Here is an 18,849-nt window from a genome sequence, read left to right as displayed (position 1 = left end):
TGTTTTGTGTCATTCGGAGTTTGACCGCTGGACTGTTTGTGTTTCTTTGCCTTCAACTGTACATAAGCTGTACCGACCATGTCTGTATGTTTGTGTTTGACTTAACTTCTAACTGAGCTCAGAACTAACCAGAAACTCTGGTTCTTTCTGTTATTTCCCTCCAGTCTGTCTCTCTTTCCCCGTTGTCTCTGTACATTTATTAAAGCATATTCCCCAGGATATGGGCAACTTTTTGCTCAGGTTTAAACATTTTCAAGTCATTGGACAAGTCAATTTGTGCCTAAATACGGTCGTGAAAAAGGCATTATCATGCATATTGTGTTGCTATTTTGACACATTTTCTATATGTAGTTCACACACTAATAGAACCACTTTATCCAGCATCAGTCTTTTCATTTTCCTTCCGACCCAAGGCCATTCTCGACTAGACATTGCCCATTGTGTACAGAATATACAGTATAAGATACAGTATACATTATGACTCAATCTCACATACTTACCAAGGTCACCATCAAGGACCTCACCTGGATTATCATCAAGTTCATCATCTCCTACATACATGTAGATTCATCTGCACCATCACTTCATTATAAAAAGCAAAATGTCACTGCTAAGGTTTACAATATGGTCATTAATCAGTATTATCTGTTCTCTCCAGACGTCACATACAGGAGCTCTGTAGACCTAAGTAAACGTATAAGAACATCCCAGAGGACAAAGGACATGGTGGGTTCATCATTAGCACACGTACACATAGTAATTTGACATATTGTCATTGTAAAGATATTTATCATAGCAGCTTTAAGCCATGTGTCGAGGGCTGGTTTGTGTGCGGACACATGAAGACCTTTTTGAAGAAGATAAAATCTCTGGAAGAAGAAAATGAGAGATTGGCTAGATTGGCATGACAATGAAGACATTTCTCTGTAACTCACGCTCTTCTTACTGCTCTCTGATCTCCTGTCTTCACGTCTCTGCCGATGCGTCTCCCGTTGCTTCACCTGTCCATCATTGACTGATGTCCTGGTTATGTCCCATGAGGCAGGGCAGGAGATTCTGCATATTAAGAAGGAGGAGAAGGGATGGACTTAACAGAAGTCATTGAGTTTCATATATGGTCTTTTCACTGTTTTGGAGCAATTTTCTGTATGCTTATCACTCTACTAGACACTCGATTAAAACTAAATCCTTGAAAACTGAGTGAAATGTCACCCTTTATACAGGACTTCTCCACAAAACAACAAGATTCAAACTTCAGTGCTGCAGTAGGTGACAGATGATGTTTTTGTAGTGTGGAGGTCTCATCTCCATCTCCCCTCAACTCTCTATGACTTTTTACTCTCCCCCAAGTTCCCCTTACTGTATAACAACCAGCTGTCTTCTTTCCCTCCTAATTCCACCGATCCTCATTAGATGGATGCACTGCAAATAACCTCACAGTCAAATGGTCTCATTTCCTTCAACATGTGGCTCATGGAGCAGAGAGGATATGGAGTCACACACTGACATTTTAAACCAGTTGTGTGTGTATTTTGAAAGCCGATACCTTCCACAGTATGTTCTCTGTTACTGTGAAGATGACCCCAGTGGCACTCTACACACTATGATGCACATATGACGGGAGAGAAAAGAGAAGGGAAATAATAAGAGACAACAACGCTACTGCAGTGCGAGACAAACATGCCACGCTTCTTCCAGCAGACAATGATTCACCGTTTTCCATTGTTCTCCCAAACCACTGGAGGCAATAATGTGGCTTCCTGGTCACAGTGCAATATATCTAAACATCAGCATGGGTTTGACTGTGTTTATAAATGCTATATTCACACAACATTGAGCGAAATGGGACTGCAATGTTTGTGTATAAGCAATATTTATGCATCTGGTCGATTTAAGCCTTTGGTTACTATACTCTGTGGCAGAGTGAAGTGTTATGCAGCTAATAATATTTTAGCACCATGCAGCGGTCCTTTTAAAATCCCGGGTTCGCTCTGCCGAGGGCACTGATTTCTTGTTGCCATTTACATTACATGAGCATCTTGTTAGTCTCCCCACTGAAAGCCAGCCATCTGTCTGGTTGGCTGACCTCTCCCTGGCCTTTGATCTTTAGCCCTTGGTCAGCATTCAGCACAGCGGTTGCAAAGAAAGATAAAACTAGATTGCAAATATTCCCAGTGAGTGTTGCTGATGGACACATGGCCATGACTTGACGATATCTGCTATTCTGTCTGCAGTTGTTACATCTGCTGTGATATTTTCAAGAATTGGTGAGCTAAATATTAAAACCATGAATTACCAAAACTATAAAAATACTACAGAAAAGAAAGAAAAATAATGATATTTGATCTAGCACTGATCTGGTCTAACACTTTGAACACTGATCAACAGCAGTTTGTTTCCAAGTACCCCATCGCTCCCGGGTTATTCCGTTAAGAGTGCTTAATATCTACAAGAAATACACCTTAATTCTTAAAAATAAATATATGCATCAGAAGTAGTACATTATATTGCTACAGCGTCAGTCGTCGTAGACTACAGATGACTTTGTGTAAGGGCTCGTCACACTAGCAGTTCTCACTGTGAAACTTTGGAGATGAGTTCAGTCAAAATACGAAGAAACCTCAAGAAAAGCAACAAGAGGGAGTCCTCTTCTATGACGAACAGACATAAAATAGCTGTTGTTTATGTAGAAAAAGAGGCAGACATGGCAATGATAGACTAATAATATGGAGAAACAGAATGACAATAGATCAAATTCAAACATTCAGTTTAATCAATTTTATACTGTATCTTATATCTGTGCATTAAAGTCCCCCTTCAGTCAAGAATCATTTTTTCTTCTTTTTCCTTCAGGTGGAGGTTTGATTTTCACTGTGCAAAATAGTGCATTTGCAGAGTTTGACAGGTGAAGGCTGTTTTCACATTCATCTGCTGAAAGTGGAAACTTTCTTTGTGCTCACAGAAAATCAGAGTTTAAGGTGTGTACTTACGAGCATGATTTGTGACATCACAACTAGTTAGGAGCCAGCTGTGGTCCAGTGTGCAATTTACACCAGTGTTAGATGGAAACTTGAAGTCTCCAGTGCTCATACACCGAGAATGGACTTTTCAGTGAAGTAGGAGACATTTTGTCTCCAGTAGGAAAACTTTAAAAATCAACAATATTTACATATTCACAGATTCAGGATTTTCGAAGGAGGAGGAAACTCATTGTAAGGATTTTTAGGTGAGTAATTGAACTTTTTTGTGGAAAATCTATATCAGACACAAATTATTAGTCAAAGCAGAGTATTTTTATGTCTTCAAACACATCTGGAGTGAGCTGCCAGGAGGCCATTAGCTTAGCTTAGCATAAAGACTGGTAGCAGGGAGGAAATAGCTAGCCCTATACCAGCACCTCTAAAGTTCACCAATTAACACACTGTATCTGGATTTTTGTTTTTTGTTTGTTTTGTTTTTTTTTAAATTTAGAAACAAATGAAATTGGTAGTTGCATGTTTTAACTAGCTAGTAGCATCTGCCTGCTTCCAGTGTTTAAGATAAGCTAAGCTAATCGCCCCCAGCAATGTACTTAGCGCAAAGACATTGAAAGTGGTATTGATCTTCTCATCCTACTCTTGGTAAGAAAGAAATTTCAAACTATTTCTTGTAATTATTGTGTAAGTGTAATCAGGTAAACTCTGAGGCAGAGTTTTTAGTGGGCATTAGCCTTTTTACAACTTGCTGGTGCTTTATGTAGCTGAAATGGCTTGATTTCTTGATAATTTCCTTCTTCTCTCTTAGTATAAATGCTTTGAAGAAGAGTTACTTGGGATGTCGTAATGTGAGTAGAAATGAAAATTATGCCTAACTGTAATAGTTATGGTAGTAGTTAGCTACATGCTCACTTTATGTGGTAGTTAACCGATATACTCTGTTACTTGGTGTGTTTGTGCTTGTGTATGGCGCGTGTAAACTGATGTGCATGTGTGAAGGTTTGCACAGCAATGTGTGTGTGTGTTTGTGAAACTAAATGCCACAGTTGAGACGTTAAGCTGCAGGCTATCGCGCAGCAAGCGTAGTAGTAGCAGGAGAACAACAGTAAATATTCACATCATAATCATCTTAATGAGCAGTGGCACCAGAGCAATTTAGAAGTGCTGTAAGGTCTCTCCCTACTCCTGTCTGATTATCCAACACTTTTTCCATATGGGTTTTTTTTGTGAATATGTGTGTCTACATACCATTTCTATGCCAAATCCCTAAGGTCTCATTTATCTTCTCAAAAGAGCATCAAAGCAGGTTTACAAATCTCTAAATGTGTGAAAAAAAGAGCAAAAGTACCCATGGACACATACCTAGAAATAGCACACACATCTAGTCTGATGATCATGAGTAAACTCGAAAAGGTCTCAAGGTCAAAGCTACCATATTATCATAATCTTAAACCCCTGTATGTTTGTCTGTGCATGTGTTGACATACTCTATACAGACAAGTACTGGATTTCATTGATTTTCCAGTTTACATAGTGTGACGTCATTCCCATGCCTGAAATCCCAAATGAAAAAGAAGACATTCACATCCATCATTCACTGACTGATTCATCACCAGTAGTCCTGAAATTATAGCAATTAGTTTGCTTTTTTTCGTTGCGGCTGCAGGTTGGGATTCAGGGCCTAGTTACACCAAATTTGCAACACGCAAGCTGTGATTTGCAACTTGAGATCATTTCCTCTCCTTTTGATTTTGACACGTTTTCACCAATCAAAGCATACATGAGAGTGTGAGAGCCATGTAGCACTCGCAAATTCACAGCACTTTTTAAACACTCATTTGCACAAGGTGATGCTGCCACAATTTGCGATTTGTGTTTAAGCGGTGCTTTTGTGAAACAACGCAGATCTTATTATTGTAGGTACCAGTTATGATACAAAGAAACAGCTGAATTCTCGGAACGTAGCGACATTGCTAAATTTGACAGAGCAAGACACACAAGCAATGAGACAATCACACAGGTTTTAAACAACTACAGACTTCCTGGTTCAACTTTGACCTACTGTGCATACCGAATTTGTGTGTGACCACAGTTTTCCTGTGCAATTAGGGATTATTGCCAACATTGCAGGTCTGTTCACATTCGGCTTTTCCTCTAAATAAAGTGGTCAATAACCTTGTGAAACTGCAGGCTTGTTTACAACCTGTCTGATTATCTGAATGATGAGTTTCTTGCCCTGTTCGACTTATGCTGTGTTCTACGATCTCAACAATTAACTTGGCAAGTGCAACATTATCATAACTGATACAAACAATGACCAAATCAACAACTACAACAACAAAAAAATAGATTCAAATTTTATTGAACTGGATTAGACCTTCTACAGTACTAGACAGTACCCCTTGAAAACATAACGATACATCTCAAGGGAAATATCCTGATGTAATAAAATTTGACAACATTTTTATTATGAATTTATCTCCCGATTGTTTACTTGTTTGATCTTTTGGTCTATAAAATATCAGAAAATAGTGGGAGAAAAACAAGTCCGACATGATATCTTTAAATTGCTTTTTTGGTCCAACCAAACAGTCAAAAACCCCAATAATTTTTAGTTAACTGTTACATAAGACAAAGGAAAGCAGCACATCCTTACAACTGAGATGCTGGAACTAGAGAATATTAGGCATTTTTCCTTGAGAACCAAAATTGTTGCCAATCAATTTGCTGTGAATCGACTAAGCGGTTAATTGACTAATTGTTTCAGCTCTAAATCTGAATTATCTTAAAACTTTCCCTTACTTCCCTGATAGAGCTATACAGGACACTTTAATGAAACTACAAACATGGAATCACTTTTAATTTAACTTTAATAGTTTTTTTTTTAAGCTTCACAGTGATCTATCATTATAGTTCTGAACAAGTGCCTGATTTACCTAAAAAATGAACCCAGCACCCTTTGGAAACGTCCCCGTTATGACTCGATATTGTACTCAGTAACCTCAGAATATCTCAATTAAATACCCTCTCACTGTCCAAGTATCTCTCAGCTGTACATGGAGCTGCTCCAAAAAGTGTCTCCTACCATTTCCCTTAAACAGGCTCGAGCATCGTGAAAACAAAATAAAGCAAACCTAAGACAGAGTTGATGTTGATTAAATGAGAAATATTGTATCTGCGGATTCTGTCTTACAGCTGTGAACCCATAAATAGTCCAGACAGCGAAAGAGTTAAAGGCATTTCCTCCTGAGGTCGGCCAGACGGATGATCAAGTTAACCGGCTTGATTGAGAAAAGTCATGTCTGCTTAGTGTCTCCTATAAGCACAGACATATGCTCCCTCATCTGCAATTGGCAGTGGTTTACCATCCTGAATGTGTGTGTGTGTGCCTACAGTACATGTAGCATGGGGAGTTTAGCATTTCATTTGCTCATGTGCACTGAACAGACTTGCAAATTTTGCATTTGCTATCACACAAACTTTGTGTGCGCGTGTCTATATTTGTGCGTATTTGAGGGCTTTTTCAGAGTTGTGTGTATGAGAGACAGATAAAGAAGCAAATATCTGTTTCTGTAAGCGTGTATGTGTGTGTGCTTGTGTTCTGGCAGCACCATTTGGCATTTCTCAAACAGCTGTCAGCTTCAGCCAAAGTGTTTCAGCTGACTGATCCTTAAACTGGGCCAATAAGTTCCCACACACAAAACCCCACATTCCTTGTGCATGGGCACTTTGGGTATATTGCTGCATCTATCTCAACACATCACTCTCCATCCTGCCATCCATTACTCTCTCCAACCATCCCTCCTTTTCACACTTTTGTATCTTTCCATCTTCTTTTCCCTCTCAATCTGTATTTCGCTCCTCTTGTGAAATGACTTAATGTGAAGCTAAAATAAATAAAGAATTGTTTCAAACTCCTGTTTCTGCGATGTGTGTGTGTGTGTCCATGTACAGTATGTGATACTGGATTCTGTATGAATGAATTGTGTGAGTGTGAGCATGTAGGGGAATCTACAGTAGATATGACCCTGCATTTAAGTCTATGAGAGTGTGTGTGTGTGTGTGTGTGTGTGTGTGTGCTGGAGGCGAGAAGCATGGCTGAGCTGAACCTTACAGCATCTCCTCTGGTCCCACCCACCGCCCTCCAACTACCCCCCCCAAGGACGGCCAGCCCATTAGAGTAATTAACTAGAGAGGGGTTTGATGGGATGGAGGGAAAGAGAGAAAAGAAAGAAAGAGGGTTGGGATAGAGAGAAGGAGGCATGAGAGATAGAGAAAGTGGTTTCGAGTGAGAGAGGAAAGAGAGATTTGGGAGGGGAGGGAGGGAAGAAGAGGAGAGAGACGGGTGGGGGGGGGGGGGGGGGGGTCTTTTTCTGCCGAGGCAGCAAGTGGGTGGGGGCCGTTGCCTTCCTGCTTGCCGTTAATCCCTGAGTGACTTTCACTGGCGTACAGTAAGCAGTGCGGCGCAGGCCAGAGCCCCTGCAAATTAATCTAGCAAAGAGCCTGGGATGTGGCCGCGCTGAACCCCCCGCTTTACAACAACCCCCCCCCCCCACCTCTCTTCTAAAAGACTTGGGAGAAAGGGAGGAGGAAGAGAGAGGAACTGAGAGACAAATGGTGGGAGAGAGAAAGAGAGAGAGGGAGAGAGAGAGAGAGAGAGAGAGATAAGCTGCGGCTGTATTGTCCAGTGAGTGGAGGAAAAATTTGGAGGATAGAAGGCAAAGGGGACAAATGAGCGGAGGAGGGAATGACAGGAGGTGGTGAGTAAGGAGGGGGGGAGAAGGGGGGGGAGATAAGGAAGACAGTGGACTATTTAAAGCACAGCAAAGGATGACCGTGTGCCCTCGCTCCAGTGACATCACTCAGAGACATGATGATGTCACCGACTGTTGGGTGCTTTTCTGCCACTCCATCATGATGTCATTTTCCTCCAGCGTATAGGCCTGACATCATTGCAAGCAAACATGGGTGTTGCAACTTAAAAGGTCCTGTATGATTCATTTTTTTTGTGAATTTGCCTCATGTTTTTTTTAAATAAATGTAGTTTAGGTCATATTTCATAAAGGAAGAGTTCAACATTTTGGGAAATATGTTTATTTGCTTTCTCTCCAAGAGTGACATAAGAAGATCACAGAGTTTAGCCTAGCTTAGCAGGCAGGCAGAAACAGCTAGCCTGGCTCTGCTGAAAATGGAAAATGTAACTATCCACAACTCTAAAGCTCTAAAAGATTTATCTTGTGTCATAACAGAAATGTAAAAATGACAAAAAGTTACATGTTGGAGCTATCCCCCTTTTTTCTGTTTTTTATGCTAAGCAAAGCTAAACAGTTTTTGTTAAACCTGCATAAATTGATGGGTTTTTTTATTGCAACAAGCTGCAATCACAACATTGACCTCATCATCACCTTATAAAGCTGATATAGCTAACGCACACACAGACAGAGATTGATATCAAGCTTTACTCTCAAAACATAAAGCAAAGTATTTCCCAAAGTCTTGAACTGTTCCTTTAAAGTGTAAACTATTCCTCTGCAAAATATTTATAATCCTGGTCCTTACAGGCAGCAGCAGCTCCTCTAGTTAAAATGATGCGAGAGTGGAAGCACTCCAAAGGGTGTGTCAAATTTTTTAAATGGCTAAATGGAAGATTTTAATCTGTTGTTTAGGGAGCATTGCCAACCAGGACGATCTGATGTGGGAAAAATCTGAAGGTTGCATCTTCTGAGGAAAGACGCAGCGGCTGCAGTGCTTTGTAGCTGCATCAGCTTACTAAAGAGAGGGTGGGTGGTGCTGTCCGAGATGGAGTTCAGTTTAATCCTCATCCTCTCCTCTGCTGCTGCTGCTGCTGCTGCTGCTGCCTCCAGGGTGTCCAGGCAGAACCAGCCCATTTTTCCCCCCTCTTCACCATTTGTTTATCCCACCTGCAGCCCCCATTTTAGCGCTGCCTCACCACTGCGAAAAACAGCCACAACTAATTGATTGAGACCACACTGATGGGGATGGGGAATTGCCACGCAAGAACAGATTTTTACCATCTATCCTCTCATTCATTTCCTTCTCTCTTCATACTGTTTTCCCTCCTCTTCTGTCACAAATCCCTCTCTGTCACATTCTCTCCCATTGCCAGCCACATTTTTTTTGTCTCCTTCCAATCCCTCCAATCAGCTCATATATCTTTATCAGTGGCAGCTGCTAGTCTTCCTTAGGGGGAGCGCAATAACCAAGCACCATATTGTTACAGCTAACCGCGGAACGATGATGAACGATGATAATGCTAAACAATCTCCCCAATATCCTCTTTCATTTAGTAAGCTGCCCCTGAGGCCAACAGGCGCTTATTGAGCTCTGTACTACAGCGTTCAGCCTCAGGGCCCCTGCACGCTTTGCCCACCGTGGGCTTGATTGACCTGATACCTCATGAGGATGCCAGGCAGCTCTCTCATTTGCGACTGCTGCTCGTTTATGCCTGTGCTGATTGCTGGGCCGAGAGTTGGCGGGGTGAGCGAGGGGGCGGTATCTGTTTTATCCGACTATGAGAGCAAATGTGGGAGCGCTATGAGCCGGATGGTGAGCAAATCACGCCGACAAATCACGCCAACAAATCATGCCCTCCCCCCCCCCCCCCCCCACTCCACATCTCGACTTCAAACCCAGCGCTTACACACACACAAACACAGTCGCCTGTGGGCTCATGTTGTCAAGCATTAAACTGGGCACATGTAAGAGATAGGCTGACCCAGAGCGAGGAGTGCACTGACCGAAAGGAAACCCAGCATCACCATCACACCCATGTCAAATTGTGTTTCCTCTTCTATTACCTCTAGTTTTGCCTCCCTCATTAACTTTTATTTTCTTTTTCTTTTAAATCCCAAAAAATATATTTTGATGTTTTAATTAATTGATGTGAACTCTATGTAAGAAATGTTTTTGTAAAAATAAATGTAAAAATGTCTGGAATACAGTCTAAGCATAGTTGCCGTGCAGATCTGAAAATGATTGATAGGATCTAAAAATAGATAAATGTCATTTGATGATCAAGGTGTGGGAGGCATGACAGTTATTTTGAATATGTTTTTTTTATGACCATGACCTTTTGGTTTGTTTTCATTTTCCTTTATTGTTTTCTGGGACTAGGAAGAGAGAAAAAAAAAGGCTGTCAGCTGCCTCCTTTGTGCCACAGATTTACATTTTGAATAGGTGGCAAACATGTTCTCATTAAACAGATAAACAAAATAACCCAAGGACAAAGGAAATTATTTACATATTGGCCTAAATTAATATGTAATTCTGTGTTTGCGTGTTCTTTATCTTCAGGACTGTTAAGACAGGTCACAACAGAGTAACTTTTTAAAATGAATACATTTGCTATAAACATATAATTCAACAGCTGACAGTCTAGAAAACTGAGCTGTATAGTAAAGTCAGTAACTAAAATGGAAACAGCATATGATTTTTAATCTGTTTATGTAAACTATTAATAATTCCGCTCATCCACTTTCTTGCCAAGAGCTTGATGAAAAGATTGATACCACTCATCAGTACGATAAATATGATGCTACTGTGAAAACAAATGGAAACAGCTAGCTCAGCATTGCTCAAAGGTAATCTCCATGAACAGATATCTACAAATGAATGCAGAATCTGTAGGCAAGGGACAAGATTTTGGGATTTTAAGCATTCTGATTTCCGTTTCCATTCCAGCGATTTCTACAGGAACATACTTTGGTTGCATGCAGGTAAGCAGTCCATGTGGGGAGCGAAAGAGGTGGAAAGCATTGGCCAAAATGTTGTCTGGACCTAAAACACCTACAAAAAGTATCAATGTTTGCTTGGTTTTTAACTGTTAACTGAGTGTAAACTGGCTACTTGTGAAACAATCTGGTCGTGAAGGTCGTCTCTAAACTCCAACCCCATTGTCGCGTCTGAAGTTGCTAATCGGACTGTAAATATTGGCCGTTGCCCCCAGAGGCTAAAGTGTTATCAGTCCGTTAGCCAGTGGGTTCCGAGATTGACCCCAAGGTAACAAAATCCGCCTACCAGCACTTCTAAAGCTTACTAATTGACGTGTTATATCTCATTTGTTTAATTCATACAAAAACTGAAGTGTAAAAACAACATATAGTTTTACGGGACTGAAGTGTAAAAACAACATATAGTTTTACGGGATTTTACTTGCTAAAACTATTTCTTAGCTAGATGCAGTAAGACTCCAGCAAGTTGTTGTCGCTCCAGGTCAAGAAATAGTCTGGGCATATAACCTCCCATAAAACTACAACTTCTTTTTACGACCTGATTTTTGGTAATTAACAAAGGTTAATTAGGGAGCTTTAGAGGTGCAAAATATATTTTGTTATCTTTAGTCTGAGCTAGGCTAGCAATTTCCCGCTGTTTTCAGTCTTTGTGCTAAGCTAACAGCTGCTGGTGGTATTAATTTTATCATCTAACTCTTTGCAAGAAAGCAAATAAGCATATTTCCCCAAAATGTCGATTATCTATTTCTTTAAGTTTACAAGAAAGTCAACTTTGATTTTTATTTGCCAATTCATAAATGCACAGTTATTGTGTAGGGAACGATACAGTCACAGGTGGTGTCAGAAACAGCACACATGTGTTTTAATATCATATTAGTATGTCTTGCACTCAACAGTATAATCATTTGAGGCAACTACTAACTCATGTGGTGTGCCAGCTATCACAAAGGGAGTAGAAATTTCCAGGTAATTACAAAGACCAAGACTCAGAGTCAATTTTGACACAATCGATGGTTTTGTACAACAGAGTGGCTTTACACAATAACAATAGTCCAGGTGTCAACAGTTCCAACCGAGCTCCCCCAGCAAGCACTCAAGACTAATTACACACGAAAATTGTCTCCACAGAACCATTTAGCCACCACTGTCACCACAAGCTTCCAGTGCGACCAAGTCGAAAGATTGTCAAGTTCATTTGATTGGTAGCCAATCAAGAGCCCAGGAGCTGCTAATATTGTCATAGGTAAAAAAATATATTGAAATATTCAACAAAATACAATATTGAAGAGGGTCTTCTGAATGTTTTCAGCACTAGGAAGGTGCTGAATGAGGACGCTGGATAGATTGGAGAAGAAAGAAAGGGGCCCTAGATGGTTTTGTGTGCTCTAATTGGCTCCTCTGGCTTTCACCTTCATAGGTCATTGAGTCTGTACAGAGACAGAGTATAGTGGTGTGGATGGCTGAGGCCAAAAGGTGATATGGTACTCTGTATGCTTTGTGCCTGTGTGTCTCTTCATATCTGTGGATATGTCTGTGTGTGTATGTGTGAAAGAGAGATTGTGAGTGCAATGCACATATGTGAGTTTCTTTTATTTTACTCTACTTTTGGCTTTCACCGTTAAGAAAAAGTGTGTATGAGAGAAAAAAAACAAAACAAATGGAAGCGGGAGGAAAGAAAAAAGCTCTGTAATTTGCTGGCTTCTTTACTAATTGAGCTACCACAGCACTTCTCAAGAGGCTGGTTGGCTAGGAGATTGGATGGATTGATACGGATACGCACGCACGCACACACACACACACACACACACACACACACTCACAAGCACACACATACAGAGAAAAGAGAGGCACAGCTATGTACACACACACACACACACACACACACAGATAGGAAATGCCTCAGACAAGCTTTCATCTGTTGTTTTCTTCGACAAATTCGATTAAGTTCTGCACAGGCAAAACAGAAGGGATGGTGCCTGCTCTTAAAAGCTTTGAGAAAGCCAGCATTGCCTCACCAAGTGCTGTTTTATAGTCCACAAGGATGCATCTCAATGAGATTTCACTCGCTGTCAGAGATACGTTTATTTCATATGTTTGACAGGTTTTTCTGTGCAATTCAAATGAAGGCTATTTTACACACAACAGCCCAACATCAAAAGGACCTTGAGGCGAAGAATGACTTCAAAATGGTTACAACATGCACTCAGTCTCTACAGCATTCTTCCTATCTCCAGCTTCTGCTGCTTGAACACTGTGGTAGTGTGCAGGAATTAGTGAAATATTTAAACCACTAAAGAGAGCATGAGAGAGAGGGAGAGCAAGAGAGACCTCAAGCTTTACGCAAGCAAATAAATCTCTGTATTGTTGTTATTAATCCTGTGTCAAACAGGAAAGCTCCAACGTCATCCGGAGAGGCAAATAGGCGCTTTCCATCGCAGCTTTGCATCTCAATGTGGACGATCCCTACACACACACACACACTCGCACACAGTGCTCCTCAGATTAGTACATCATTGAGGATTTTTAATGACACCCTCAGACGCTACCATACTTTTTTTATGATGACTAGACACACATTTTTATTTCATTGCCGTATAGAGTGGGTCTAAATGATATATGCTGATGCTTTAGTACTGTAAATGTAGGTTTGCTTTGTTGTGAAAAATACTGCTGTATTCGCCCATAATGTCCTGATACAAATCAAATTTGATGTTTATCCTGTCATGTTTCTGCTAAAATCCAGCAAAAGAGAAATTAAAGCAAGCAAAACCTCACTTTAGAACCAAAAAACACATTATGCTTTGATTAGACAGTAAAAGGACTTGTCAGAAATATGTTTTTCTTATCATTAAGATTCACGTTCTTGGTCTAATTTAGCTTTTAGCTGCTTGCATGAATGGCTTAGCATGCTAACACTGCAATGTAAAGGTGCAGTTGGACCCGTGAGAAAGCTGCTTTTTGTATGATGACTTAGCAAACATTTTAATCCTGTTTATACCTATACAAGGCCCACATAAATGTTTGCCATTCTCTACTATTTTTTTCACGTTTTTCCTGACATCCATTTTATTGGTTTTATACATAGACTGTATATAAAGATGGACATCATGACAGCTCCCCAGAAGTGAAGCCAAAACATCTTGATCACCCCCTGGTGGTTGGCTGCAGTATAGGTCACAAGTCCCGCCCCCTCCATATTAGTGGATTGGACATGAGGCAAACTAAAAATCAAAGTAAATCAACACGTCAAATACATTTTTCCCAAAGATGGTTTCTGTCATTTCAGGTAGTTCTTATCATGCTGATGTTTGTCCAAGTGCTCATTTTTCTTATAAGTTTGTTTTTAATTAGTTATTTGACAATATAGAAAGGGGGTCTGACATCATGATTGACAGTTGTGGCAACCGCTCTCAAACCTCTGTCAGGCCCACGGAACACACCCCCTCAGCCGTTCTGCGGGCCGTTATCCCGCTGCCCGACTCTACTGCGCAGACTATGGCTCCAAATGACGTCACACAAGCAAGATGGCAGCTCCCGGAAAGGAGATATTTTGACTTCACTTTTCCATAGCGGTAGGAAGTGGAGACGTGTCGTCCATATTTATATACAGTCTATGGTTTTATATAAATAATCAAAATTCATTCAGCGTTAAGTTTCACACAGTTTCACATTGTTTCACATTCTTGGGATAATTTAGCCTTTAGCCACTAGCATGATTAGCCCTAGATGCTAATTAAAACTGTGGAAAAGCCCAGTTGGAACCCTGAGAAATCAAGCTCCCACACATTTACAGAGCTTAATATCTGACTTAATTCCTCCAATTGAACAAATTGCTTGGCCAATGACTTCATATGAGAAGATTAGCAAACAGTCAATGAGGCATTGCGCTATTAGCCACAACAATGTGCTGTGTGTTGCATGATTGGAGAACATTAAGTTGACTGGAAAACAGTTTAAGAAGTAATTACAACTACTGGGCAGCAATTTGTCTCTGAATTAGCTGAATTGAAACTGAGCTCGTCAGACATTCAATAACAGTCAGTACAGTGAAATATTACAGCCAGAAAAAATAACTGAGTTGACCTTCATTAACGTCGCCACATGATTATCCCGGTTTCTAAATGGCCAATTCCCTCTTTTTGCATCCATTATACATTATTACATTTTACCCAAACTGATGATGCTACACACAGTGCAGGAGGTTGATGGCATGAGCACAGAGAAACAAACACTACTGCGCTTATGCCAATAGCTTTTTATTAATCATTTGAAATATTTAAGCTACTACACACCATTACCTTTCCCCTCTGGGTTGTGAATGACATTTAATATTGTCTGAGCATCATTTGGGGGAAATAATGTGAGTTTAACTAAGCCCAGGGGCCTTCTCAGACTATATTTGTGATGGCAGCTTGGCCTCAAGGCTAACAGTGGAAGCATTTCCCCAGAGGATGCTGGCAAACAGGAATGCTAACAAGCTAGGCCAGCACCAAGTGATGGATTTTTCCCAAAATGCATTGTTCTGTTCACTAGATTTTTAAATCAGATTCTCACTAAATAATTATTTTAGAAAGCATGATGAAATGAATATTGTCACTGGCATGACAATGTAGAAGAAGACTAGGATTATTATTCATCATTTTTTTTCAGCCTTATTTGGCATGACAGAAATGCATGACCATCCCAGCAGTCCATGCATGTATCTCACATGCATGCCTGTGGTTAAGGGGCAGACGTCCATTGCTTGAATTCACAAACAGGCATAATTAGTGAGCTCTGCAGTGCCTTGTTCTCTCTCTGAACTGTGTTTTCTCCAGCAGCACAAACAAGGACCTTCTAATCATAGTCTCCTGTTGCCATGATGGGTGCACAGCGTCACAGGAAGTGCCTTTAAGCAATTAACAAGTGTAAACAAGTCAGATTGGCACATGTCAGGGGCAGCACCCTGTAGTGTGGCGGCTGTACCAAGGGACTGAAATCTCAGGCAGGATGAGGGTGTTGTTGAAACGGAGGTGTGCATGTATATATGGATGTATGCAATGTTTACCGTTTGAAAAAAGTGACAACTCATACAAAATGATTTTGGATTCAAACATATGGCTGTACTTATTAATAGATCACAGCTTAGTTTTTCTTTTCCAATGTCTTACAGCAAAGAAACAGACTGGAATGATGATGTCATCAAGTGACAAATCCTCGATCTGCTCCACTGACAATAAGTAACTCCCAGGACAATATGACAGCGCCCACTGTGATTTTACTGGAATTGAGACGTAGTTCACAGCTGGAAGACCAGCATTCAAATAAAACTAACTTGGATGTAATTTCTCAAACAAAAACTGTGCTAGTCACAAATTTCATGTCAGGCGACCAGCTGTAGATGAAGTCATCCATTCAAAAGTTGATGTGCTAGTTTCTAGGTTAGAGATAGACTTGTCTCTGCAGATATTGATTTTACTGTCCAAAATCACTGGAAAAACATGATGTAAATTCTGTTTAAGGGTAGATTGTTTCTTTGAAAGCAATGCTGAGATGTAAACTGTTTTGAAACGGCATAAATTAGAGTAATGAAAAGAGAAACACATTTGGCGTTGCCATTAGTCCTAGAATTCATGAATATAATAAGCAGTATTAATAAAGTTGGCAACATGATGCACCATGTGGGATTTCACTGGTACTGTATGCAGTTGTATGAAAGTGACAATGACAAAATCCGGTGTTAAAAACATCCACCAACCTAAAAACAGGTCAAAACAGGTCATTTGTCACTGTCATCCAAAAAGATCCATGTGAGCGTTTTCTGAACTGCCACCTCTATGATTAAGTCCAGGCTGAACTACTAACTGCTTGGTCAAGGTTAGTAAAAAGCTGTCATCATTGATAAAAAACAGTACTGGGGAAAGATTGTGGTCGTGGCTTTAAGAAACTGTTGTTGACTGTTGTTCATATCAGAAAATCTCACAATCACTTTGCTTCAAAAAAGGCTGATAAGGGTTAAATAATGAAACACAGCTTCTAGAGGATGAACTGAATAGTATAGTGATCATTAACAGAATTCCTTATTACAATCTGAGCATGGCTAACCCTTTAACACTTATCAAGGCTTATATGAAACATTTTCTTAAACTTAAAATAACTAGCTTATACACTGGACGTCACTCGTAATTTTTTCCCACAATGCAGCTTTTCATCATTCTTCCATCACCGCACGTGCGATATCCCAGCAACAGGATTCTTATTAAAATTATATAACTTTTCTTTCCGGATAGAAGAAATTTGTAAAGATGGCTGCTGTAACGAACCCCTGGGAGCCATTAGGGGCTTGTGTTCAAAGTCAAAGGGATTAAAGGATGCTTTGTTGGACACATAAAAGGGAGAGGGAGGGAGTGAGAGAGAATCAGAACGAGAGGGAGATTTTCTCCTTCTGTCCTGCTCATCAACAACACGCTGTCTTCTCAGCTCCCTGTGTCTCTCATTTAGCGGCAGGCTGTTTGGATTCATGTTTGAAGCGCCACTGTCAGCTAATGGCTGATTGATTCATTACAGTCATCAAGTTGATGCAGCTAATGGATGTTTAAACATCACCGTCAGAACAGTTGTTCGCTCTCTCTCTCTCTCTGATGACTGGCTTTTAACCCTGCTTTCAAGTGTAGCTATATGGAATGCTTAAATACAGTTTGCCTTCCAACATGGTTGGACAACACATTGTACAAAGTAGTTCTTTTCAAGTATCCCCCCCACCATAAGCCCTGTAAGTACAGTAGGTGGTCCAAGTAGCTCTAATGCTGAGTTTAATTCATCCATCCATTTTCCACCACTTATCCGGGACTGGGTTGTGGTGGCTGCATTCAGACCAAAACAGCCCAGCAAATGCAATTTGAGTTGGAGCTACAGATTGATGCGTTTAAAGGTTTATCAGACGGCAAAACAACACACAGCGGTTTGTAATGCTCAACTCTGGAATGTTATCACAACTTTTATCTTTTGTCACATCACAAGATAAACAGCAGAAACATGGCGTTCACATGACAAAGGTCACCAGAAATACATATATGTGACTGGCCAATATAGAGCCTTGCTGGATGAGGTCATGCTGCGTTTCAGCAAAATTTGAACCAGGTAAAACTTTTTTGCCGGACGACACTGCATTGTTTTGCTGAGCCCTCTGCGTTGACACCCCCACTACGTCAATGCACTGCCTCTGTTCCAACGAATGGCAGGGTTGTGTTTTTTCACGCAGAGCTGCTGTCGGTCTGAATGCGGCCTAAGGTAACCCAGGATTCCCTCTCCACAGCAGCACCTTCCAGTACCTCCTGGGGGACTCCAAGGCATTTCCAGGCTAGATGAGATCCCTGAAGCGTGTTGTGGGTTTCCTATAAGTTGGACATGCCTGGAACATCTTCAAAGGGAGGCATCCAGGAGGCATTCTCATCAGATGTCCAAACCACCTCAGCTGGCTCTTTTTGATGTGATGGAGCAGTGGCTCTACTCCGAGCTCCCTCTGGATGTCGGATCACCCTATCTCTAAGGTTGAGCCCAGGCACCCTGCGGAGGAAACTAATTCAGACGCTTGTATCCACCATCTTATTCTTTTGTCACTACCCAAAGCTCGTGACCATAGGTGAGGGTTGGAGTGTAGACCGACTGATAAATTATTCACCACAATGGTCCGGTTCAACACCTGCATTACCGCTGCTGCCGAACCAATCTGCCCTGTCAACCTCACGCTCCACCTTAACCTCACATGTGAACAAGACCTGGAGATACTTGAACTCCTTCACTTGAGGCAGTGTCTCACTCCCTAATGTCCCTTGACATAAAATCATCACTCTAGTACTACATGTACCTTGACACTAAGAATAATTCTACAAACACGACAAGGAGTCATCACGTCCTTTCTTGTATATGGTAACAGTGTGAAAAGAGCTTGGAAGGGTATGGGTTCATCAGAAATACAGATGTAAACAGATTGAGACCAAAAAAAAAAAAAAAAAAAAAAAAAATGATGGGATGCCAGTTGGTGTGACATATTGCGCCAAATGGAAGTAGTACATTTTCTGTCTCTGCTCAGTAAGCAGAGATGAAGTGCAGAGCTCTGCTGGGCTAATTTAGAGCCCAGTTGG

General features: G+C 40.8%; 1 protein-coding gene and 1 long non-coding RNA gene across 6 annotated transcripts in view; one reads left to right on the top strand and one right to left on the bottom strand.

Moving 5' to 3' along the window:
• LOC121889112 overlaps window positions 1–18,849 on the bottom strand; it is a 122,355-nt gene that overhangs the window by 14,311 nt on the left and 89,195 nt on the right. For 4 of the 5 annotated variants that reach the window (XM_042400822.1, XM_042400817.1, XM_042400818.1 and 1 more), the window contains exon 2: window positions 936–1,056. The gene's annotated coding sequence lies outside the window, so the exon portion shown is untranslated. Of the gene's footprint in view, window positions 1–935; window positions 1,057–18,036; window positions 18,272–18,849 lie in introns of all 5 variants that reach the window. The other variant, XM_042400820.1, reaches the window with a different exon arrangement.
• LOC121889115 lies at window positions 14,256–18,043 on the top strand. Its single transcript, XR_006093440.1, has 3 exons — window positions 14,256–14,298; window positions 15,547–15,738; window positions 15,879–18,043. It is a non-coding gene; the product is annotated as an uncharacterized LOC121889115 (long non-coding RNA).

Source organism: Thunnus maccoyii, chromosome 22 (assembly GCF_910596095.1).
Source record: "Thunnus maccoyii chromosome 22, fThuMac1.1, whole genome shotgun sequence".
In the NCBI taxonomy this organism is placed as follows: Eukaryota; Metazoa; Chordata; class Actinopteri; order Scombriformes; family Scombridae; genus Thunnus; species Thunnus maccoyii.
This window is presented reverse-complemented; position numbering and strand designations above follow the sequence as displayed.